Consider the following 25228-nt stretch of genomic DNA (forward strand, 5'->3'; position numbering starts at 1 on the left):
CCAATCTTTGGCTCTGTCAGCTAAGGAGAATGGAAATGCCTTCATCTTCAGAATGTTCTCATCTGCTCCTTGTGGTTGCATGTTAGAACACACAACCTGGAATGCTCTAAGATGCTTATTGGCGTCCTCCATAGGAAGTCCATGAAACTTAGGGAGTTGGTGCAATAATCCACTCTTCAGCTCAAACTCTGCATTTCTTCCTGCATCAGGGGCAGGGTACACAATACCTATAGGGGGTCCTCCCTCAACTGTTGCTGTGGATAGTTCCCTAATGGATGCCATTCTCTCTTCTTGAACTTCTTCAGGTGGTGGTGAAGGTGGTGTAGAGTTAGACGAAACCACAGGTGAAGGTGAACGTGAAGGAGGAGATGGAGTAGGTGTAGGTGATGTAGATTCCTCAGAAGAATAGATTCTCTTCCCTTGCTCGTTAAACTTGTACTCTTTGAATTGCAAGGAGGAAGGTCTTCTGTACTCAAGTATAGGAGGATTTTTCAAACGAGCGAGCCTTTCTTCAATCTCTTGTATGGTAGGGAGTTTAGAGGACTCGGACATTCATGGAATTCCTGAACAACATTAAGATGTACAAAAGTGAGTAACTTACGAAAATAAACGAAATACAAGTTAATATTTTCATACAAAAACGTCACTATTCACAATGCAACAAAAGAGACTTACAAATTTTGTACAAGTAAGAGAAGTAAGAAAATAGACCAATGTACAATTGAGAGTTATGTACAAGTATTTTATTTTTGTCATGGAAATGTCATAAACAAGGTTAATAACTCAATTGATTCCAAGTTGTAAGTCGAGCCCAATAGAAACCACTACTATTGGTGAGCTACGATATAGGGATAGTCGCTTAGACATAAGTCACTTTCCTTTGTTTCAGAAGGCCAGATAGCCAGATTAAGAGGTAAGTGAGAGGGAGGACTCATTTTGGTGATACTACGGAGGCTACTCCCTCATTGAGGTTTACGCTCCTATCGGCTACTTCCACATTGTGGTTTACGCACAGTCTGTAGTATCTCTGAGATCCAATTTGAACCCATCACCCAGGGTCTCAACCTAAGACACCATCTGTAAGGCCCCTTACTCAGCTTGGAAATTACTCATGTGTTAAACTGTTCTCCAAGTGCTAATAAAGGCCGCCCTCAACCTCATACGACCTTAGAAAGGTACGAATGAAGGGTTAAGGCCAATATTAACAAAAGGGCCCTTGTCTACTCATACGATTTTACACACTCACAATAATTAAGTAATTAACAAAATTCATAACTCCATTTTTATTTTCTTTAAGTATAATTCTTTACAAATATAATTAGACAAAATAAAAACACAAACTTTCACACAAAGTACAAAACGTCACTATTCACATCTAATAAACTTTTTTTTTTTTTTTTTTTTTTTTTTTTTTTTTTCGGTTTCTTTTCTCTTTTTTCTTCTTTTATTTTATTTTTTTTTTAAAATTATTTTCAACACTTAGGTACGGGAACAGGGAATCTCAGAGTGCAATGGGCTGTAACAGCTTCCTTTCCGAGATTATGTTTAATCCAATATACCTTAAGTGTCACAAAAATTTCTTACATTTTCTTTTTGTCATAAATATTATTGATATCAATTTTAATTCCAAGCGGTAAATCAAGTGGACGTGCGGCCCAAGTATAATCGTCTAGACACTAAGTCCCTCCTACATCCTTTGGGCAACCTTACTGAAATGGCCAGGTAGGGGAGGGCGAACACAAGAGGTAGGATCCATTTTGGCATAGGCTACTCCCTCATTGAGGTTTACGCCCATTTGTAAGCACTTCTGAATCCAGAACCCGTTATGAACGTTGTCCCCTTCCTAGACACCACCTCACATAGGCTATACTTACTTGGATATAAAAGATCCTAAGTGTGAAGACAGTTCAATGAATGTTAATAAAGGCCGCCCTCAACCTTAAGGGACCTGAACTAGGTACCAATAAGGGGTTTAGGCCAATATTAATAAACACGACTTCACCTATTCCTTCTTTAATTTACAACTAACAATTAAACTCGTGTTCAACAATATAAATAACAACCTAAGTAATTAATTAACTAATTTTCGACAATTACAAAATAATTAACAAGTAAATTTTTTTTTTTTTTTTTTTTTTTTAGTTTAGTCACAATATAAACAAAACATATTAAATATTCACAATATGACAAATGATTTTTCAATCCCCGGCAACGGCGCCAAAAATTGATACGCTCAAAGCAAGCGCATAATTTAACCCTGAAATGTCATTAATAGTATAAAGTAAATAGGGATCGTTCTATTCCGGGGATTGAGGGTACACCTGTCATTGTCAAACAATTAAACAATTAAAATTAAAACAAAGTATAATATTCACACATATGCACATTATTTACGAAATAGGGGGGTATTTTTGATTTTGGTTTTTCAAAAATAAAACTAAGTTAACAAAACATTTAAAATGCAAAAACATAAAAATACAAATGGAATGCACGAACAAAGATCAAAGTCGAAACTCATGATTAAAATTGATTCAAGTTCATCATTGTTCATCATAGTCATGCAAGAGGAATTGATCATGTGAAACGTTAAAAGCAAACAATTTCCCATATTTTACTTTCAATGCTAATTAATCTAAGTGAAAGCACATAGACTAATCCTATCAAACATGCATTCAAACCCTAGAAAGCTAGTCAATCATACATGTTTAACGCAATAAGCACCTAGAAAGGCTATCAATTCAAATGTGCAAATTAGTATGAAAAAGTCCACCTAATTGCAATCTTCTTTGATTAAATTCGGTTTTTGTACAAAACCTTTACTACTTATTGATTCAAGAACACAAAACCAAAAAGTTGATCCATGTTCTTAAATTCGTAGCAACATTCACATAAAAACCCTAAATGTTTCGAACCATTCAAGATTATCATACAAAAGATTTCTATCATGCAAATTTAATCAAACACTCACACATAAGCAACCATAAATCGCAAAACATGAATCTGAAAATTAACAATTAATCATAGAATTTCAGAATTCGAAACTTGTTCAAACACATGTGTCAACTAGGGCATAACCAACGAAAATACAAAGCAAAGTTACAAGGGAGAATCGAATTACACCAAGAGATGGAGATGGTGATGAACGAAAGATGATGTGGTCTCTTGAATTTCGAAAGCAATCTTCAAGGTGGAGGATGGATGGTGTTCACGGCTTGTCTTCTTCTTCCTTGGCCTTGCTTGCACTTCGTGGTTGCCCTAGAGGATGAAGAGGAGCACGGCTAGGCTAGAGAGTTTTCTGAATTTTTCTCAAAGTGTAATTGTGTGTGAAGAGAACCTTTGACGTTGAGAAGAGGAGAGACTATATAGGGGACGGCCACTTGGTCTCCAAGGCCGTGTAAAACCCTAGAGAAACTCACGGCAATTCTTGTTAACTCCACATAATTCCCTCCAATGAAATCTTGCCAAGTAAGCCCTATGATGTGTCTCAACCAATCACATAATTTCCTAGAATATTTCCCTTGATTTTCTTGCCGAAATTCTTGAGATAATTTCTGATTTTCTGCTTTTAAATTCGGCCAAAACTCTTTAGGGAATGTAGGAATGTATCTAGACTCCTTTTTGGCCGTTTCTTGGTCTCCACACTTTGGCTTTCCTTAAAACTCTCCCCTAGAATCTCTCTTTGCCGAATTCTCTAGGGTTTCTTCATGTATATCATGGCAACTTCCTCCTTTTCCTCTTGGCTTGGACGGCAAAAGATATTCTAGGGTTTATCTCTTGATGTATTTCCATAAAAATAACCCTAGAAAATCTCCTTTTAATTTCTGATTTTTGGACGCCACTTCCTTGTTTCTCTCTTCATTTTGGACGGCAAAACTTCCCTAGGGTTTATTCCATGCGTCACAAACCCTAATCCCTTGGGCCTTGATGGGCCATGAACCATTTTGCCGAAAATCCACTTCATTCTTGAGAGTTCTTGGGCTTCGTTGCTTCATCTTCAAGCCTTCTTATTTTCCAACGCAAAACACTTCATTTCTTTCATTTCTTTTCATAGTTGCGTTGGAAACTTCATTGGTAAGCTCTCCTTCATTTCGCAGGGTTTCCTGGTTGCACTAGGAAAGCTTGTTTCTTCATTTCTGCTCAAATGTGTGGACCGATGTTCTTCATTTTTGTTCCCCTAGGCGTTCGCAAGCTCCTCTTTCCATTTGTGTGTTCATTTCCACTTTTGAGCTCGGAGGTCCTGAAAATAGAAACTAGTATGAGAAATAGAAACTTTCCTAATTCGAAAAATAGAAACTTACCAAAAATGAAAAATAGAAAGTTACTAAAAATGAAAAATAGAAACTTGTCAGAAATGAGAAATGAAAACTACAAGAATAGAAACTTTCTAAAAATGGAAAATAGAAACTAAGAAAAATGGAAACTTTTCTACAAATAGGAACTTTCCCAATCAAAGAATGGAAACTCTCCTAAACAGAGTTTTACTAAGGAAATGACGCAAGAAATGCAAGGAAATGCAGTTAAAACGTCGCATTAAAATGCTCCTATCATTGACTTAAGAAAGAGAGTTAAAAGGGGACAATGGTTGCTTTGATCTTTGTGTTCTTGGTTGATAGCTTTCCATGGTAATTAAAAGAAAGATTAAGGGATGCATGAATGTGTTGTTCTTGAATGGTTCTTGATAAGTTGTTCTCCGAAAATTCTTCTTTTCCCACCTTTGTATAGAAACGATTTTAATCTTTTTATTTGTTTTCGAAAATTTATGTTTTTCAATCTATAAAAACCCCCCCATCTTTTATGTTATGTGTTTTTGTATATTTGTAAATAATTAAAATTAACTTAGAGTTTTTAGGTAGCATGTTAATATAAATAATAAATAAAATAAAAATGTTTTTAAATTCGTGAATAATTTTGATGTTCTTTTCATGATTGATGTGTTTGTGTGTCCTTTGTCTTGATTAATTGCCGAATATATGGATTGTTGATCTGGTTTTATGCTTCAATACATGTTAACGATTCTCTAAGTCTGACAAACAATTAGGAAGAATTGCATGTAACTTGCTAGTAATTAGGTTATGCTTTGTAACTCTAATTCGAATAAGTAGTAAAGGCTTGCTTTGAGTCGAAATCAGATTATGCATGTGATGATGAGTTTTGACTTGCTTTGAGTGCTTGGATTTGCATGTCTATTGATTCTTTCTTGAACTTAATGATTTGAAAACGGGATTTTTCATTATTGATATCGAACTTTTCAAAATAAAATTGATTTGGTGCTTTGCTATTTCGATTTGACTTAAGAAAGAGAGTTAAAAGGGGACAATGGTTGCTTTGATCTTTGTGTTCTTGGTTGATAGCTTTCCATGGTAATTAAAAGAAAGATTAAGGGATGCATGAATGTGTTGTTCTTGAATGGTTCTTGATAAGTTGTTCTCCGAAAATTCTTCTTTTCCCACCTTTGTATAGAAACGATTTTAATCTTTTTATTTGTTTTCGAAAATTTATGTTTTTCAATCTATAAAAACCCCCCCATCTTTTATGTTATGTGTTTTTGTATATTTGTAAATAATTAAAATTAACTTAGAGTTTTTAGGTAGCATGTTAATATAAATAATAAATAAAATAAAAATTTTTTTAAATTCGTGAATAATTTTGATGTTCTTTTCATGATTGATGTGTTTGTGTGTCCTTTGTCTTGATTAATTGCCGAATATATGGATTGTTGATCTGGTTTTATGCTTCAGTACATGTTAACGATTCTCTAAGTCTGACAAACAATTAGGAAGAATTGCATGTAACTTGCTAGTAATTAGGTTATGCTTTGTAACTCTAATTCGAATAAGTAGTAAAGGCTTGCTTTGAGTCGAAATCAGATTATGCATGTGATGATGAGTTTTGACTTGCTTTGAGTGCTTGGATTTGCATGTCTATTGATTCTTTCTTGAACTTAATGATTTGAAAACGGGATTTTTCATTATTGATATCGAACTTTTCAAAATAAAATTGATTTGGTGCTTTGCTATTTCGATTTGACTTAAGAAAGAGAGTTAAAAGGGGACAATGGTTGCTTTGATCTTTGTGTTCTTGGTTGATAGCTTTCCATGGTAATTAAAAGAAAGATTAAGGGATGCATGAATGTGTTGTTCTTGAATGGTTCTTGATAAGTTGTTCTCCGAAAATTCTTCTTTTCCCACCTTTGTATAGAAACGATTTTAATCTTTTTATTTGTTTTCGAAAATTTATGTTTTTCAATCTATAAAAACCCCCCCATCTTTTATGTTATGTGTTTTTGTATATTTGTAAATAATTAAAATTAACTTAGAGTTTTTAGGTAGCATGTTAATATAAATAATAAATAAAATAAAAAATGTTTTTAAATTCGTGAATAGTGTTTCCGTGAATAGTAAATATGTGTTAGTGTTTTCTAGGAATTAATTTAGTGGTTTTTAGGAAATTGTCTTGTGTTTTTTAGGGATTTCTTTGGTGTTTTTTAGGAATTGTGTTTCTTAGGGATTTTTGGTGGTGTTCTTTAGGGATTTTTGTTTCCTTGTTGTATATGGATTCCCTATGTGATATGGATTTGTAATTGTGTATAAATAGGAGTAGGATTTCCAAAACCCATTCTAACTTGGTTTTCTTTGTTTGTTTCGATTTATGTGAGTATATATATGTGATTTCGTTGCTTTCTTTATTCATTGTCTTCTAAATTCGTATGTTAAATGTATGTGCTCTCTCTCTAACTCTTTTTTATTCTTTGTTTGTTCTAATTTTATGCATGCTTGTAAACTTGTAATAAATTCGTGAAATTTGTATGTTGTATCTCTAAATTCGTATATTTGTATATTCTTTTATTTAAATTGTTTCTCACATGTTAGCACCCTCAATCCCCGGTTTTGAACGATACCCTATTTGCTCTATACTAACGATGATATTTTTCAGGGTTTAAATTGACGATGCTTTTGCACGTATCAATTTTTGGCGCCGTTGCCGGGGATTGAAAAGTCTTCATGTGATGAAAACGCCACTAAGGTATGATTTTGGTAAGGGATTATGAACTATTATGGAATAGGTGAAGTCTCTTTTGTTGATTTTAGCCTTAACCCCTTATTAGTGCCTGATTCAGGTCTCTTAAGGTTGAGGGCGGCTTTTGTTAACACTTGAAAAAATGTCTTGCACTTAGGTTTTCTCTTATCTAAGTAAGTATAGCCTATGTGAAATGGTGACTAGGAAGGGGACAACGTTCATGACAGGTTTTGAAACCAGAAAGGCAATCAAACGAGCGTAAACCACTATGTGGGAGTAGCTTGTGCCAAAATGGTTTCTACCTCTCGTGCTCGTCCTCCCCCGCACTGGCCATTTGAGTAAGGTTGCCCAAAGGATTTGAGAAGAAATATGTGTGGAGGCAAGGACTTGGGCCGCACGTCCAAAACAATAGTTCATGATGTCTTGTTGAAGTCATATACTTAGACAATTTTCGAAATAGTTGGGTTTGGTAAGAAGTTGTGAGTCATAATGGACTAGGTGAAATATTCTCTTGTTAATACTTGTCAAAGTTTTCTTTATCAAGTAGGCGCGCCTTATTAGCATAGGGTGTCTAGGTTGATTGGATACGAGAAGTGCTAGCAAAGGGTCTCGTCCCCTGCTAATCAAGTGAGCTGAGCTCCGCCAAAATCGTTCCTCTACTACCTGGCTCTGTGTGAAAAGAGTTCCCAAAAGATAAAGGGAAGGGAGACTTGTATTAAAACTAGAATCTTTGGGCCGTGTGTCTAAACCTTGATTCACGACTCCTTATTGAAGTTAACTACTTAAAGATTGTAAAAATTGTAAAAGTTGTAAATATGTACATAAAATTTTGTTGGTTTTGTATATATTCATACTTGTGTTGTTTTGTTGTGTCTATACATTGGAATAAATGGAGGTACAAGTCTAGGCTGAAAGACTTTAAACATTAAGCGCTGCATGGGAGGCAACCCATTTCAACCGTAGCTGTGGAGGAGCCATCAACGCAGATTTGCTTTCTTGAACTCTTCCCTTCTCTTTTATTTTCGTCAACTTTGCTTTTCTTTTAGGATTTGTTGCTTTAACTATTCTTCTATGCTTGATTGATGCTTTGCATGCTTTATAATTGTTTATACATTGAGGACAATGTATGATTTAAGTGTGGGGGAAGGGTTTAACGTTTCACTTTGTTTTTAGATAGCTAGTTGTGTGGTCTTAAAAAAAAAAAAAAAAAAAAATTATTTTCGTCACTTTATTAATAATAATAAAAAATCGTCACTGTTCAAAAAAAAAATAATAAATAAAAAAATTAAAAAAAAAATCTTTTGTGTTTTTGTTTTGTTTTGTTGTGTGATTGAGTCTTATGATGCGCTTTTAACGGTCTAGGATGTACTTATATCTCTGAAATTAAGGCTAAAAGAGGATCACAAGATTGAGATAATGTTTGATGATATTCTTTGGTTAATTATGACTTATGAAAAGCATATGAATGTGTAGTAGATATGGTGCATGCGTAACTTTGGTACAGAATATGAACATGTGGAAGATAAGTTATGATTCATAATAACCCTAAGTGAGAATTTGAGCCATGTGCCCTTTCTTTGTGAGTGATTAACGAAAAAATGATTATACTCTTATTTTCTTGGCGATGATTTGTTGATCTCATTATTCTTTCATCTTGATTGACTACATGCCATAGCTCTTTAATGGACTAGAGAATGCTAGAATTCACTGTTATGCTTGTTGAGACGTTTATAATCAATATATGGCCCTGATTCTGGAAAGGATAAAGGTACTTACTTAGGATTTTTACCACCATTGCCAAATAAGCCTGTGTCCCCATTTGTGCCCGTCGTGGGACCCCCCTAGTTTAACCCCTTTGAGCCTACATTAAGCATTTTCTTTCATCACCCTCAAAATTCCTTAACCCTTAACCCTAGTATAGTTATATCTTTACCCTTTGTTCTAAAGACTTAGTGGAGCATATTTTTTAGACTTTGCTTGGAGTTTTGACGTCAAGGAAAATTTTTGAAGGCATGCAGAAGTTCAAGTGTGGGGGTAGACTTGTCCATAAGAAAAATTGTATGTAATTGCCGAAAAAAAAGAAAAAAAAAAAAGAAAAGAAATCGAAAAAAAAACAACAAGAAAAAAAAAACAAGAATATGTTTCGGCAATTAAATGAAGAAAAAATGTGTATTATTGTTTAAGTTCCATGGATTTTAGTCCCCTATACTTAGTGGATTTGGAGTTTGCTTTAAATTGAAGGCCCATTGTTGAAAAATTTGGTCTTTGTCCTGTTCACACTTGTTCAAAAGAAGGTTAGAATGAAGTTTGGGCCCAACATGATGACACTTGGCCCTTTTATAAGCCCTAAGGAGGACATGACGTTTTGCTATACATGGTGGATTTCGAAGATAGTCTCTCTACATCAGCAAGTGCTCTGCTAGGTTTTTAGGATACTTTGTGATTTTCCTATCCCTTCGTTTCTTTTAACCTTAAGCCTTGGCCTCATTACAACCTTAATTGTAAGACCTCTTTGATCCTTAAGATGGGACAGCCTTTGATCTGTGGAGATAAGTTATAACTGTTGAACTTATGGCTTGGGTTCATTCGTGCATGTGGTTGATATCTTTCATGAGATCTTTGAAAAATTATATACGCTTTCGTTTCTTATGTATGTGATCTACTTCGTAATCTTTCACATATACTTGAGTGATAAGCTTTTAAGCATGAACCTTGAATCTGAGAGAAGAAAGAGTGATATATCTATGTGAGGTTGAATCATGACTTGTTTGAAATGTGTTGAGCTAAACCATCACCATTGTTTACTCCCAAGTCTTACATGCTTATATGTGGATTATGTTTTGTAATTAGCTCTCGAATATCTTGAAGATGTGATGCTTGGTTAAGTGCTAATCTTGGTGACTTGAAAGTATGAGATTGCTGAGACAATATGTTAAAGGGCCTAGAAGTCATTATTGTTTGTGACGTTTGTGTCTTTGTTTTTGGTTTTAATTTTCGTTTGAGTCTTCTTTGTCTTTTACGTTTTTGAGTCTTGAGTCTTAGTGTTTTTCGTTTTCCATACTTAGTTTATTTGCGTTAGTTCTTTGTTTTTGTTTCTTAGTCTTTTGGTTTGTTATGTTGATTTTGCTAAGGGACTAGCAAAAGCTAAGTGTGGGGGAATTTGATAGGAGCATAAAATGCGACGTTTATAATGTTTAAACCCTATATTTTGCTAAGTTATTTCCTTTATCTTGATCAATTTAACTTAGTTAGTGTTTTTACAGGTAAAATGGAGTCTCAAAGTCCAAAAATGGCTAAGGAAGGCACAAGTGGCGCAGAAATGGAAAGAAATGAAGAAATGGAAGTTCTCCCAGTTTGACTAGGAGAAGGAATCCCAGTTGAAGTAGGAGTCTGAAGCTGACTTGGACTAGGAGTTCTACTTGGACAAGGAAACCCAATTCTACTCAGATAAGGAATACTAGTGTGACAAGGAGTCCCTGTTGGATAAGGATTACTCAAGAAGGTTCCGGAAGAGTGTAGAAGCATCTCGGAAAAGGAAGCAGTATTCAACTAGGAAACCTACTTGCATATGGAGTTCTACTCATACTAGGAGAGCCTTGGAACGTTCATGAAGTATCTAGAAGTCTCAAGAAGATCATATGCCGTGCACATGGAAGAGAAAGCAACAAGGAATTCGGATTTCAAAGCAATGTGGAGTTTGGATTTCTAGTTGAGTATGGATTGGAATTGCCGTGAGATTCTTGAGGGTTCTAGGGAGTTCTTGACGTTTCATTCTTCAATAAGGCGTGGAAGACATGTGAAAGGCATGTGATGTGAAGGAAAATCGAGTTGGACTTAAGTTGTGCTTTAAAAGTCAAATCCATTACAGATTCGGATTACTGCTTGTGCAGATCAGTCAACTTCAACGGAGCATAGAAAATCGCTCAGAGCTCATAAAATTATGATCTTTATATGGTTGGAAAGCTACAGATGTCTAGTTTCCATAAATTTTTACAGCTCATCGATATCTATTTTCTAGAGGAAGTTATGGCCGTTTTAGTGCACTGAGGTCAAGTCTGCCGGAAATCTGCTTTGTGCCAAACAAGTCCTAAATCAACAAGAACTTGGAGAAGTCAAGTAGAAACGAATTGGGAGTGCCTTGAGACGTTCTCCTATATATACCTAGTGTATTTGACGTCTCAAGGTACAGAATTTTCTCCACAATTTCGTATTCTCACTTGTTCTCTCTAGTTTTTCAGGTTTCGCAATCTTCAAGGAGAAAGGCCGTGACCATCCACCTTCCTAGCCGTGATCAACACTTGTGCACCATCTTGGATCTGCTTTGGACCTTGGGACGTGATCAAGGGTTGTCCACACCATAATCTCATCATGTATTTTCACGGTTTTTGCTTTCTTGTAGTTAGAATTTCTGCTATGGAAAATCTGTTGCGTAAGCCGAAACTATGATGTGACAAAACTGTTTTCGAAGTATAATTTTGATGTTCTTTTCATGATTGATGTGTTTGTGTGTCCTTTGTCTTGATTAATTGCCGAATATATGGATTGTTGATCTGGTTTTATGCTTCAGTACATGTTAACGATTCTCTAAGTCTGACAAACAATTAGGAAGAATTGCATGTAACTTGCTAGTAATTAGGTTATGCTTTGTAACTCTAATTCGAATAAGTAGTAAAGGCTTGCTTTGAGTCGAAATCAGATTATGCATGTGATGATGAGTTTTGACTTGCTTTGAGTGCTTGGATTTGCATGTCTATTGATTCTTTCTTGAACTTAATGATTTGAAAACGGGATTTTTCATTATTGATATCGAACTTTTCAAAATAAAATTGATTTGGTGCTTTGCTATTTCGATTTGACTTAAGAAAGAGAGTTAAAAGGGGACAATGGTTGCTTTGATCTTTGTGTTCTTGGTTGATAGCTTTCCATGGTAATTAAAAGAAAGATTAAGGGATGCATGAATGTGTTGTTCTTGAATGGTTCTTGATAAGTTGTTCTCCGAAAATTCTTCTTTTCCCACCTTTGTATAGAAACGATTTTAATCTTTTTATTTGTTTTCGAAAATTTATGTTTTTCAATCTATAAAAACCCCCCCATCTTTTATGTTATGTGTTTTTGTATATTTGTAAATAATTAAAATTAACTTAGAGTTTTTAGGTAGCATGTTAATATAAATAATAAATAAAATAAAAAATGTTTTTAAATTCGTGAATAGTGTTTCCGTGAATAGTAAATATGTGTTAGTGTTTTCTAGGAATTAATTTAGTGGTTTTTAGGAAATTGTCTTGTGTTTTTTAGGGATTTCTTTGGTGTTTTTTAGGAATTGTGTTTCTTAGGGATTTTTGGTGGTGTTCTTTAGGGATTTTTGTTTCCTTGTTGTATATGGATTCCCTATGTGATATGGATTTGTAATTGTGTATAAATAGGAGTAGGATTTCCAAAACCCATTCTAACTTGGTTTTCTTTGTTTGTTTCGATTTATGTGAGTATATATATGTGATTTCGTTGCTTTCTTTATTCATTGTCTTCTAAATTCGTATGTTAAATGTATGTGCTCTCTCTCTAACTCTTTTTTATTCTTTGTTTGTTCTAATTTTATGCATGCTTGTAAACTTGTAATAAATTCGTGAAATTTGTATGTTGTATCTCTAAATTCGTATATTTGTATATTCTTTTATTTAAATTGTTTCTCACATGTTAGCACCCTCAATCCCCGGTTTTGAACGATACCCTATTTGCTCTATACTAACGATGATATTTTTCAGGGTTTAAATTGACGATGCTTTTGCACGTATCACTCTCTTCACCTGGTCATGTTCCAAAGGAGTTACCGAAAGGAGAAGGGAAATAACCCTAAGTCCAAACGTTTTTGTCATGTTTATTGCGTCACTTTTATATCTTGCTTTTGTTTTGTTTTGTGATCGAGTCTTAGGATGCCCTTTTAACTGTCTAGGATGTGCTTATATCTCTGAAATTAAGGCTAAAAGAGGATCACAAGATTGAGATAATGTTTGATGATATTCTTTGGTTAATTATGATTTATGAAAAGCATATGAATGTGTAGTAGATATGGTGCATGCGTAACTTTGGTACAGAATATGAACATGTGGAAGATAAGTTATGATTCAAAATAACCCTTGTGAGAATTTGAGCCATGTGCCCTTTCTTTGTGAGTGATTAATGAAGAAAAATGATTATACTCTTATTTTCTTGGCGATGATTTTGTTGATCTCATTATTCTTTCATCTTGATTGACTACATGCCATAGCTCTTTAATGAACTAGAGAATGCTAGAATTCACTGTTATGCTTGTTGAGACGTTTATGATCAATATATGGCCCTGATTCTGGAAAGGATAAAGGTACTTACTTAGGATTTTCACCACCATTGCCAAATATAGCCTGTGTCCCCATTTGTGCCCGTCGTGGGACTCCCCTAGTTTAACCCCTTTGAGCCTACATTGAACCTTTTCTTTCATCACCCTCAAATTCCTTAACCCTTAACCCTAGTATAGTTATATCTTTACCCTTTGTTCTAAAGACTTCGTGGAGCATATTTTCGAGACTTTGCTTGGAGTTTTGGCGTCAAGGATGAATTTTGAAGGCATGAAGAAGTTCAAGTGTGGGGGTAGACTTGTCCATATGAATATTTGTAAGTAATTGCCGAAAGAAAAAAAAAATCGAAAAAAAAAAAAAAGAGAAAGAATTTTCGGCAATTAAAAGAAAAAATGTGTTATTATTGTTTAAGTTCTATGGATTTTAGTCCCCTATACTTAGTGGATTTGGAGTTTGCTTTGAATTGAAGGCCCATTGTTGAAGAATTTGGTCTTTGTCCTGTTCACACTTGTTCAAAAGAATGTTAGAATGAAGATTGGGCCCAACATCATGACACTTGACCCTTTTATAAGCCCAAAGGAGGACATGACGTTTTGCTATGCATGGTGGATTTCGAAGATAGTCTCTCTACATCAGCAAGTGCTCTGCTAGGTTTTTAGGATACTTTGTGATTTTCCTATCCCTTTGTTTCTTTAAACCTTAAGCCTTGGCCCCATTACAACCCTTAATTGTAAGACCTCTTTGATCCTTAAGATGGGACAGCCTTTGATGTGGAGATGAGTTATAACTGTTGAACTTATGGCTTGGGTTCATTCGTGCATATAGTTGATATCTTTCATGAGATCTTTAAAAGAAAAATATATATGCTCTCATTTCTTATGTATGTGATCTACTTCGTAATCTTTCACATATACTTGAGTGATAAGCTTTTAAGCATGAGCCTTGAATCTGAGAGAAGAAAGAGTGATATATCCATGTGAGGTTTGAATCATGACTTGTTTGAAATGTGTTGAGCTAAACCATCACCATTGTTTACTCCCAAGTCTTACATGCTTATATGTGGATTATGTTTTGTAATTAGCTCTTGAATATCTTGAAGATGTGATGCTTGGTTAAGTGCTAATCTTGGTGACTTGAAAGTATGAGATTGCTGAGACAATATGTTAAAGGGCTTAGAAGTCATTTTGTGAGTCAACGTTGGAGTCATTGTGTTTGTGACGTTTTTGTGTCTTTGTTTTTGGTTTTGATTTTCGTTTGAGTTTTGATTTTTGTTTAAGTGTCTTTCGTTCTTGTGTTCTTTGTTTTGTTTTGTTTCTTAGTCTTTTTGGTTTGTTATGTTGATTTTGCTAAGGGACTAGCAAAAGCTAAGTGTGGGGGAATTTGATAGGAGCATAAAATACGACGTTTATAATGTTTAAACCCTATATTTTGCTAAGTTATTTCCTTTATCTTGATCAATTTAACTTGGTTAGTGTTTTTACAGGCAAAATGGATTCTCAAAGTCCAAAAATGGCTAAGGAAGGCACAAGTGACGCAGAAATGAAGAAAAATGAAGAAATGGAAGTTCTCCCAGTTTGACTAGGAAAAGGAATCCCAGTTGAAGTAGGAGTCTGAAGCTGACTTGGACTAGGAGTTCTACTTGGACAAGGAAACCCAATTCTACTCAGATAAGGAATACTAGTGTGACAAGGAGTCCCTGTTGGATAAGGATTACTCAAGAAGGTTCCGGAAGAGTGTAGAAGCATCTCGGAAAAGAAAGCAGTATTCAACTAGGAAACCTACTTGCATATGGAGTTCTACTCATACTAGGAGAGCCTTGGAACATTCATGAAGTATCTAGAAGTCTCAAGAAGATCATATGCCGTGCACATGGAAGAGAAAGCAACAAGGAATTCGGATTTCAAAGCAATGTGGAGTTTGGATTTCTAGTTGAGTATGGATTGGAATTGCCGTGAGATTCTTGAAGGTTCTAGGGAGGTCTTGACGTTTCATTCTTCAACAAGGCGTGGAAGACATGTGAGAGGCATGTGATGTGAAGGAAAACCTAATTGGACACAAGTTATGCTTTAAAGTCAAATCCATTACAGATTCGGATTACTTCCTGTGCAGATCAGTCAACTTCAACGGAGTGCCATTAATCGCTCAGAGCTCAGAAAATTATGATCTTTATATGGTTGGAAAGCTACAGATGTCTAGTTTCCAGAAATCTTTACAGCTCTGCGATATCTATTTTGTAGAAGAAGTTATGGCCGGTTTAGTGCACTGAGGTCAAGTCTGCCGGAAATCTGCTTTGTGCCAAACAAGTCCTAAATCAACACAACTTTGGAGAAACCAAGTAGAAACGAATTGGGAGTGCTTTGGACGTCTTCCTATATATACCTAGTGTGTATGACGTTCAGGGGTGACAACATATTCTCCACAATTTCGTTTCTCACCGGTTTGCTCTTGAGTTTCAGGTTTTCACATCTTGGAAGTTCTAGCCGTGCCATCCTCCATCCTTTGCCGTGATCTTCATCTTGTGCCACCGCCTTGGATCTGCGTTGGACCTTGGGACGTGTATAAGGGTTGTTCATACCATCTCCACCTATGTTTTCTTCTCGGTTTTGTAACTTGTTAGATAGAATTTCTGTTTTGATTTTCTTTGTGTAAAAACCGAAACCATGAGTTAACTTTCTGATTTTCCAATTCAATTTTGATATGCTTTTCAATGTTTGATTTGTTTGTGTGTTCTTGAGTCTTGTTAGTTGTCAACTTAATGGAATAATAATCTGATTTTGTGGTAAACGCATGTAACTATTGTCTTAATGGCCAATAAAGGAATACTTGCATGTTATGAGCTAGTAATTAGGTTTGATGCTTTGTGAAACCTAATTCGAATAAGTAGTAAAGGCTTGCTTTGAGTCGAAATCAGATTATGCATGTAATGATAAGTTTTGACACGCTTGGATTTTCATGTTTATCAATTCTTTCTTGAACTTAATGATTTGAAAATGGATTTTCAACGCAGTTGCTTTGATTGTGTGATGTCGACTTTTCAAAATAAATTGTCTTGGTGCGTTGCTAATTCAATAGGCTTAAGAAAGAAAGTTAAAAGGGACATTGGTTGCTTTGATCTTTGTGTCTTGGTTGATATTATTTCATGATAACTAATAAAGATTAAGGGATGCATGAATATGTTGATCTTGAATGTTCTTGACAAATTGCTTTCGAAAATTCTTCTTTTCCCACCTATGTAAATAAAACGTTTTTATTCTTTAATGTTTTCGAAAATATATGTTTTCAATCTTCAAAAACCCCCTATCTTTTATGTTTTGTGTTCTTGTATATTTGTAAAATAATTAAAATTAACTTAGAGTTTTTAGGTAGCATGTTCATGTAAATAATAAAATAAAAAAAATATATGTTTTTGAATTCGTGAATAGTGTCTCCGTGAATAGTAAATATGTGTTGGTGTTTTCTAGGAATTGTTTTGGTGGTTTTTAGGAAATTGTTTTGTGTTTTTTAGGGATTGCTAAAAAATAGGGATTTCTTTGGTGTTTTTTAGGAATTGTGTTTCTTAGGGATTTTTGGTGGTGTTCTTTAGGGATTTTTTGTTTCCTTGTTGTATATGGTTTCCCTATGTGATATGGATTTGTAAAATGTATTTAAGTAGGAGTAGGATTTCCAAAACCCATTCTAACTTAGTTTTCTCTCTTCCTTTCGAATTTTATGCCTATATATATACTTGTATATTTTCGTTGCTCTCTCATTCCTTTGCTCTCTAATTCGTGTAAACATGTATGTGCTCTCTCTCTAACTCTTGTTGTTCTAATTTTATGCATGCTTGTAACTTGTAAAATTCTAATTTTTGTAAAACTTATAAAGTGTTCTTTCAATTTCGTAAATGTGTATATTCTTTCTCTTTAATTTGTTCTCACATGTTAGCACCCTCAATCCCCGGTTTTGAACGATACCCTATTTGCTCTATACTAACGATGATATTTTTCAGGGTTTAAATTGACGATGCTTTTGCACGTATCAATGAATGGGACCTAGACGCGTAGATTCCTAGGGATCCCACGGTGTCGATAACCGTGAACCTCCGGAGGGGGCTGTGCTCCTATGTTTGTCAAGGAAAGGTAAATACGGACAGTGAACCAGTCATAGGAGACTCAGAGCCAGGAAATGGACACTTTCGCTACTTGTAGTCACAAGGACTACAGAGTAGTTGGCTGGTTCTCGTACTCAAGACGAACCAGGACGGTCACTGATTTATTTTACTTTAGCCGGCAGGTAAGTATCTCGGAGCTCCAAATTGTGTGAAGCATGCTGCATATGATTTCCTGAAACGAAACAACTGTGATTGTTTTTGTTTGCATTTGTTTTACTTGATTTTACAAATGCGCGCAACCTATATTCTAGTAGCTATGTTTTACCTATTAGATTTCAAACCTAACTAAGGTTGGGTCGGCCCCTATTGGGCTAGCGAGGACGAAATGCTCACCCCTACATTTCAGGTTACAACGAGGTCATTCCGGACGATTTGGATTAGAGGTGGGTCGTTGGCCGAGTCCGTGTGTTGCTGTTCCTGTTGCTTGAAGTTCTTCCCATTTGGTACTCTATCGATTTACTAGCTTCTCTTTCCATGTTGAACTCTGTGAGGTCCGCCTACCCAGAGCGCGCCTCACCCCTTGTTGTATGGTTATTGTTGAACTCCCTTCCATTTTGGTTATGATGTAAGCCCTAAGGCATCACAGTGCACTTGCCCACTTTATTTTGTTGCATGTCCAGACTTGTTATTTTAAATGTTGGGTTGTTGATTTTAAAGTCCTTTCTTAAAAGTTTTTCTTGGTCTCCCATTTTCCCAAAAATTGCATTTTCAACAAGCCTTGTAGTATTAAGTTGGTAGGTCTACGGTACGTCTACGACGTATCGAGCTCCTATTGGCTTAATATTACGGCGCTGTGGTATACCCATTCGGGTCGCCACAGTAGAGTGGTATCAGAGCCGGTTTCGAAAAAAGTTGTTTTCGTAAAAGCGTTACTTCTAAAAACCCAACAACCCAAAAACGTTTTCGAGAAAGTTTTTGTTGGTTTTGTAAAAGTGTTCTCAATTTCAAAAAAAAAAAAAAAAAAAAAAAAGCTTTGCGGAAAAATCTTTTGAGTTTTCGTTGTCTTGCGAGTTGTCTCGATTTCAAAAGAAAAGGATTTAAGAAAGAAGTTTCAAATCACCTGTGACGCCTTATCCCAAAACCATCGCTTCTCATTTAGATTCCTTTGCGCTACCATAACCCTTCGCGTGGCTCCCCTATCTACTTTGCTTCTTTTCGAGAGTCATTCATTCGTTGCATAATCCGATCATCGTAGTTATGTGTTGTTGCAAAATGATATCGTGAGATCTTCATTAGGGAGATTCCACATCGTGCATTTGGCACAAGAAAATGGAAAAGTCTTTGATTTGTAGACTTCAACTGGACGTTGAAGAATTTGTGATTATCTCATGTTGTGAGCTTTGTGAACCATATTGTCTTTTGTTCTGTGTCAGTTTGATTCCTGTTACGATGCCGCCACGACCCGATCCTAGAATGGCAGCAGTGCTAAGGGCATTCGAAGCCCTAGGAAATGCCCCGGAACAGACCCCGGAAGAACTTGAAAGATATAGGGTGACGCAATGCTTGGAGCAGTTCACCAAGCTTAAACCACCCCAGTTCAACGGAATCGGTGAAGCCTGCGAGGCCGAGAACTGGTTGAAGCAAATTCATAAGATCTTAGAGATCATACGGACACCGGAGCAGTACCGTGTGTCCCTAGCTGTACACCAGCTTGTCGGGGAGGCTGACAACTGGTGGGATACCGTCCGTAGCCTACGGACTGTCGCTGATCTAACTTGGGCAGAGTTCGAGCAACTCTTTCTGGAGAGATTCTTTCCACCTGTTCTGAAGGCACAGAAGATCAGTGAGTTCTTTGCTTTGACCTAAGGAAACAAGACCACTCACGAGTATGTTGTGGCCTTCACACGACTACTTAAGTACGTGCCAGCAATCGCCAATGACGATCAGATGAAGAAACAGAGGTTCATGGCGGGACTCCGAGACTCGATTCGACGTGAGTTGCGCTCGGACACTACCTTGAGCTACAGTGAGTCCGTAGCCGCCGCCTACGCCATCCAGGCTGATGAAGCTGCATACCCAAGACGTGGGGATGGTCAGGGAAGCTCTCACCCACGGAAGAATCACTGGGTGCACCGGAGGAAGCTCCGAGGAGGAAACTCCCAAGGAAATGCCAGTTCCAGCAGTAGTAGTGGATCTTCACGAAGACGGGGCCCTGCACCCTACACTTGTTTTGCTTGTGGCCAGCCTGGACACACCAAGGTTCGCTGCCCGTTTGTTAACAACTCACAAGGAGCGTCTTCTGGCTCGGGATTCCAGAATCTGAGGCCAGCTCAGTCACTATCGACTCAGATATCGCCAACACCATATCGACCACCGAACCCTACTCAGCAGCAGTACCAACAACCTCAGCCGCTGGTAGTGAGGTATGACCAGCAGATCACTGCACCACGACCTGCCAACCAGGCAAACCGAGGAAGAAACCGTGGAGGACGCAACCAGGGAGGACGTGGACAACTGAATGCAATTGCCGGTGGGGAGACTACTGAGGCTTCTGGCTCTGGCACCGGACTAGCTGGTACGATACTCATCTCTAACTCTGAGGCTAGAGTTTTGCTTGACACTGGTGCATCTCATTCATTCATCACTACATGGTTAGCTGAGTCACTAGAACTAGAACCAACCCCGCTAGACGGAGTTTTCGACTTCAACACACCGCTTGGTGTGGGGACTGGAGTAGACAAAGTCTACAGGAGGTGCCAAGTTGTTATTGGCAGTAGGAAGCTCCAAGCCGATCTCTATCCAATCGAGTTGTATGATTTTGATCTAATTCTCGGGATGGACTGGCTGAGCAAGTACAGAGCACTCATCGATTGCGATCGACGCGCCGTGCGAATCACACCACCAAGCAGGGAGGCCTTCGAAATAAAAATGGCAGAACCCCTCTTACCTCCAAGTTCACTACTGAAGGCTTGTTTTCGAGGGAGGAGAACGCTCGCTTGTTACAACATTATCGCTGCAGGGGAAAAGGCAAACATAGAGTCCAACAGCTACGTGCCGATTGTAGACGAGTGATACGCTCAAAGCAAGCATATAATTTAACCCTAGAAATATCATTAGTAGTATAAGCAAGTAGGGATCGTTCTATTCCGGGGATTGAGGGTACACCTGTCAATGTAAGACAATTTAAACAATTAAAATAAAACAAAGTATAATATTTACACATATAAACACTATTCACGAATTTAGGGGGGGTTTTAGGTTTTTGGTTTGTTTTTTGAAAATTAAAAATAAGAATTAAAACTAAGTATAAACAAAAACAAAAATACAAGAATACAATGTAAGAAACAAAGATTAAAACCAAGTTCATGATTAAATTCGAATTAACCCTACATTGTTCTTCCAAGTCATGTGAAAGGAGTTGATCATGTGAAACATTCGAAAGCAAACGATTTCCCATATTTTACTTTCAACGCTAATTAACCTAAGTGAAAGCACAAAGATTAATCCTATAAAACATGTAATCAAGCTCTAGAAAGCTAGTCAATCATACATATTCAACGCAAGAAACACATAGAAAGGCTATCAACTCAAGTGTACAACTTAGTATGAATAAGTTCATCTAATTGCAATCCTTTTTCAATTGAATTCGATTTTTGTTCAAAACCTTTACTACTTTTGATTTAAGTTCATAACACAAAAAGTTGAATCATGTTCTTAAATCTAGCACCACTCATACATAAACCCTAAAAGTTTCGAACCAATTAAGATTAACATACAAGAGATATCTATAAAGCAAATTCAATCGACCAATCACACATAAGCAACTTTGGAATCACAACATAGAATTCGAAATCCTTTATTCAATCATAAAATTTCAGATTATAAACCTTGTTCAAACATCAATGTTAACTAGAGCAACATCCAACGAAATCAAACAAGGAGAATCAAAAGTGATTACAAGAAAGAAGGTTGAATTACACCGTGAATGGAGAGATGGATGAATGACTTGAATGATGAACGAATGAAACTTGAAAGCAAGCTTCAAAGTGCACGGCTTCAAGGTGGAATGGATGATGATGCTCACGGCCTAGTCTTGCTTCTTCCTTCCTTGCTTGAAAACGCCAAAAGTTGAACTAGAGAATGGAGAGAGCTTCCGCGCGTAGAGAGAATTTTCTGAATTGTGTAGTCGTCCTTTGAGACGTCTAGGGTGTAGTATATATAGGAGACGTCAAGTCTTGGCCTCCAAGCCGTGAGTTTTCTGATTTTCTTCCAAGGAATTAAATTAATAATTCCACATAGCTTCCACTAATGAGAAATTGCCAAGTAAGCCCTAGTGTGTCATCCAACCAATCATAAAACTCCAAGAAGATACCCTAATATATTCTTGCCAAAATTCCTTGAATATTTTCTGATTTTCTTCTTGATATTTCGGCCAAAACATGCTTAGGGTTTCTAGGAATGAATTCTTTCCATAAACTTCACCCTAGAAAATCTCTTGTGTAATCTTTTATTCTTCTTTTGATTTTCACGCCACCTTCTCTCTCTCCCCTTTGATTTTCACGGCAATACAACCCTAGTGTTAGGGTTATGCGTCACAAACCCTAATGTCATGGGCTTTGATGGGCCTTGATCCATTTTGCCGAAAATCCATAGAGTTCTTGGGCCTCGTTGCTTCATCTTCAAGCCTTCTCATTTTCCAACGTAAAACACATTATTTTTCCATTTCTTTTTCATAGTTGCGTTGGAAACTTGCTAGGGAAGCCTTCCTCCATTTCGTAGGATTTCCTGGTTGGACTAGGAAAGCTTATTTCTTCATTTTTGCTCAAATGTGTGGACCGTTTTCTCTCATATTCGTTCATCTTGATGTTCGTAGACTCCTCTTTCCATTCGTGCGTTCATTTCCACTTTTTAGCTCGGAGGTCCTGAAAATAGAAACTAGTATGAAAAATAGAAACTTACCTAATTTGAAAAATAGAAACTTACTAAAAATGAAAAATAGAAACTTTCCTAAACTGAAAATGGAAACTTGCCAGAAATGAGAAATGAAAACTACAAAAATGGAAACTTTCTAAAATAAGGAACTTTCCCAATCAAAGAATGGAAACTTTCCAAAACAAGGATTTTTCAAGGAAATGGCGCAGAAAAATGTAGGGAAATGCATTTAAAATGTCGCATTAAAATGCTCCTATCAACGAGTACCCCGCCGTATTTCCGGAGGAGCTACCAGGATTACCCCCGCATCGTGAAGTGGAATTCCGCATTGACCTAGTTCCCGGTACCGAACCGATCTCGATATCACCGTATCGGATGGCACCAGCCGAGATGAGCGAACTGAGGTTACAACTAGAGGATCTAGAAAGCAAGGGATTCATCCGAAAGAGTTCATCACCTTGGGGAGCTTCTGTCTTGTTTGCTAAGAAGCCTGACGGAACGCTACGTTTGTGCGTAGACTATCGACGATTGAACCAAGTAACGATCAAGAACAAGTATCCACTACCAAGGATAGACGAGTTGTTTGACCAACTTGCGGGAGCAATGTTCTTCTCTAAGATCGACCTTCGATCAGGGTATCACCAGTTGCGAGTGCGTGAAGAGGACATACCGAAGACGGCTTTCCGAACGCGCTATGGGCACTTCGAGTTTGTTGTCATGCCTTTTGGGTTGACCAACGCCCCAGCTGCATTCATGGATCTAATGAACAGAGTGTTTCGACCCTACTTGGATAAGTTCGTGATTGTCTTTATCGACGACATCCTCATCTACTCCAAGACGCAAGAAGAGCACGCTTATCATCTTCGCGTGGTTCTGCAAACACTATTGGATCACCAACTCTACGCTAAGAAATCCAAGTGTGACTTTTGGCTCACAGAAGTAAAGTTCCTTGGACATGTCATCTCTGCAGCTGGACTTTCAGTGGACCCTTCAAAAGTCGAAGCTGTACTTAATTGGGAACAACCGCAGAACGTGAACGAAATCCGCAGTTTTCTTGGACTGGCTGGTTACTACCGCCGTTTTATCCAAGATTTCTCCAAGATCGCTCTACCATTGACCAAGCTGACAAGGAAAGGCGCAAAGTTCGAGTGGCACGACAAGTGTGAGAACGCTTTTGTAGAGCTTAAGACGAGGCTGACGACCGCACCTGTACTAGTTCTTCCGAACAATGTCGACCCGTACCAAGTGTACACCGACGCCTCGGGGAACGGACTAGGCTGTGTGCTTATGCAAAATGGCCAAGTCGTGGCCTATGGCTCTAGACAGTTAAAGCCGCACGAGAGGAACTACTGATAGGAGCATAAAGTGCGACGATATTATTGAGTATATGCCCCATTTTAGCCTTGTTTCTCCCTTAAGTTTCGTGTTTTGAGTCATCGAGTCATTTTAAGAGTATTGTAGATTTGTAGAGTGTTTAGCGTGAAATAAGCGGAAAAAGATAAATTCATGAAAAATCCTAGCTGGATTAGGATTCCTCACTGTCGACTGTTTTTGCGGTCTTTACATTTTAATTCCCTTTATTTTCTCTAGAAAATTCTGATATTCTCCTGCTTGTTGTAGGAAACCTTGGCTGGTGGAACTCTTGGAAACAACAACGATGGAGTCATAAAAGAAAGCATTTAAGACATTTGACCAAGCAATGAAGAAGGGAAATAAAGGAGAAAGACGTTTTCAGTTGGAGAATAAAGGAGAAATACGTTTTTCAGTTGGGGAATAAAGAAAAAAGATGTTTCAACTGGAAAATAAATAAGAGAAAGACGTTTCAGCTTGTTAAAAGACCCCATTATGAGAGGAATTAAGGCCATAAAGGAGACGTTTCATTTGGGAAATTAAAGGAATTATGATGCAATCCCATCCGTCCAATGATGAAGGGTATGATCGACAAAAGCCAACCAATGCTCCCCTATAAATAGGTAACGTCCAGAACAGAATTAGCATCACTTCCTGTCCAAAAACTATTCCAAGACTCTACCCAATTCACTCCTTAAACTTCCATCACCTACAAGACCGTGACCACCATCCATCCATCAATCTACGAAGTTCTTAGGCGCTGAGTCAAGGACGCTCCATCACCATAGTAGAGACGAGTTCATCACCTTGTTGCCAAGCCGCTGAGGAAAGCTTCAAAGTGTAACTATGACTCTATTTACAATTTTTGTTTCGGTTTTGTGTGCTTGGATTTGCGAGTTGTGTAATTGGAGACATGAGATTTTCAGAATATTTTTATTAATATTTTTGAGATTTTCAGTTTATTATTGAGTTAATTTTGAGAATTCTTTTATGATGCATGTTACAATCTTGTGCCCTTTTACGTGTTTAGGTAATTTTCAGAGTTAGGTTAAAAAGTTTGCATGCTAGAATCACGCTGAGTATTCTTGTGTGTTTGCTTAATTTGCCAAGGGTAATTGTTATTTGTTAAGGCGCTGAGTTAAACAAGTAGCAATTAGTTCTAAAAAGTGGTAAAAATCATGCTTTAATGATTAAACGATTCTGAAAATTACGTGTTAAATTCTATGTGTAATGGTTAATTTGCACGTGTGAGTTGATTCGAGGGTTAGATAATACTACTAGTTAAGAGAATTACGCTGAGTGTTTTCGAAAATTAGTAGTATTAGGCTTGGTAAGGACTTTTCCGATCCAAGCCTACATTAGAACAAATCAGATAAATGGATTGATCCGCTGAGGCTTTTCATTTGGGCTCTTATCTAGGCATTTAAGATGGGCACGTTTTTGTAGCATGTTGAAATGAATTTTCTGTTTTTACACTTAGTAATTTCCGAGTGGTATTGGTCTAGGT

The 25228-nt window shown here is 37.0% G+C and overlaps 1 long non-coding RNA gene across 1 annotated transcript in view; it reads left to right on the forward strand.

Moving 5' to 3' along the window:
* The window catches only part of LOC133734252 (uncharacterized), a 50816-nt gene extending 32850 nt beyond the window's left edge, over positions 1-17966 (forward strand). The window contains exon 5 of the long non-coding RNA XR_009858165.1: positions 17846-17966. This is a non-coding gene — a long non-coding RNA (uncharacterized LOC133734252). The remainder of the gene's footprint in view (positions 1-17845) is intronic.
* The last annotated feature ends 7262 nt before the right edge of the window (positions 17967-25228 follow it).

Source organism: Rosa rugosa, chromosome 2 (assembly GCF_958449725.1).
Source record: "Rosa rugosa chromosome 2, drRosRugo1.1, whole genome shotgun sequence".
In the NCBI taxonomy this organism is placed as follows: Eukaryota; Viridiplantae; Streptophyta; class Magnoliopsida; order Rosales; family Rosaceae; genus Rosa; species Rosa rugosa.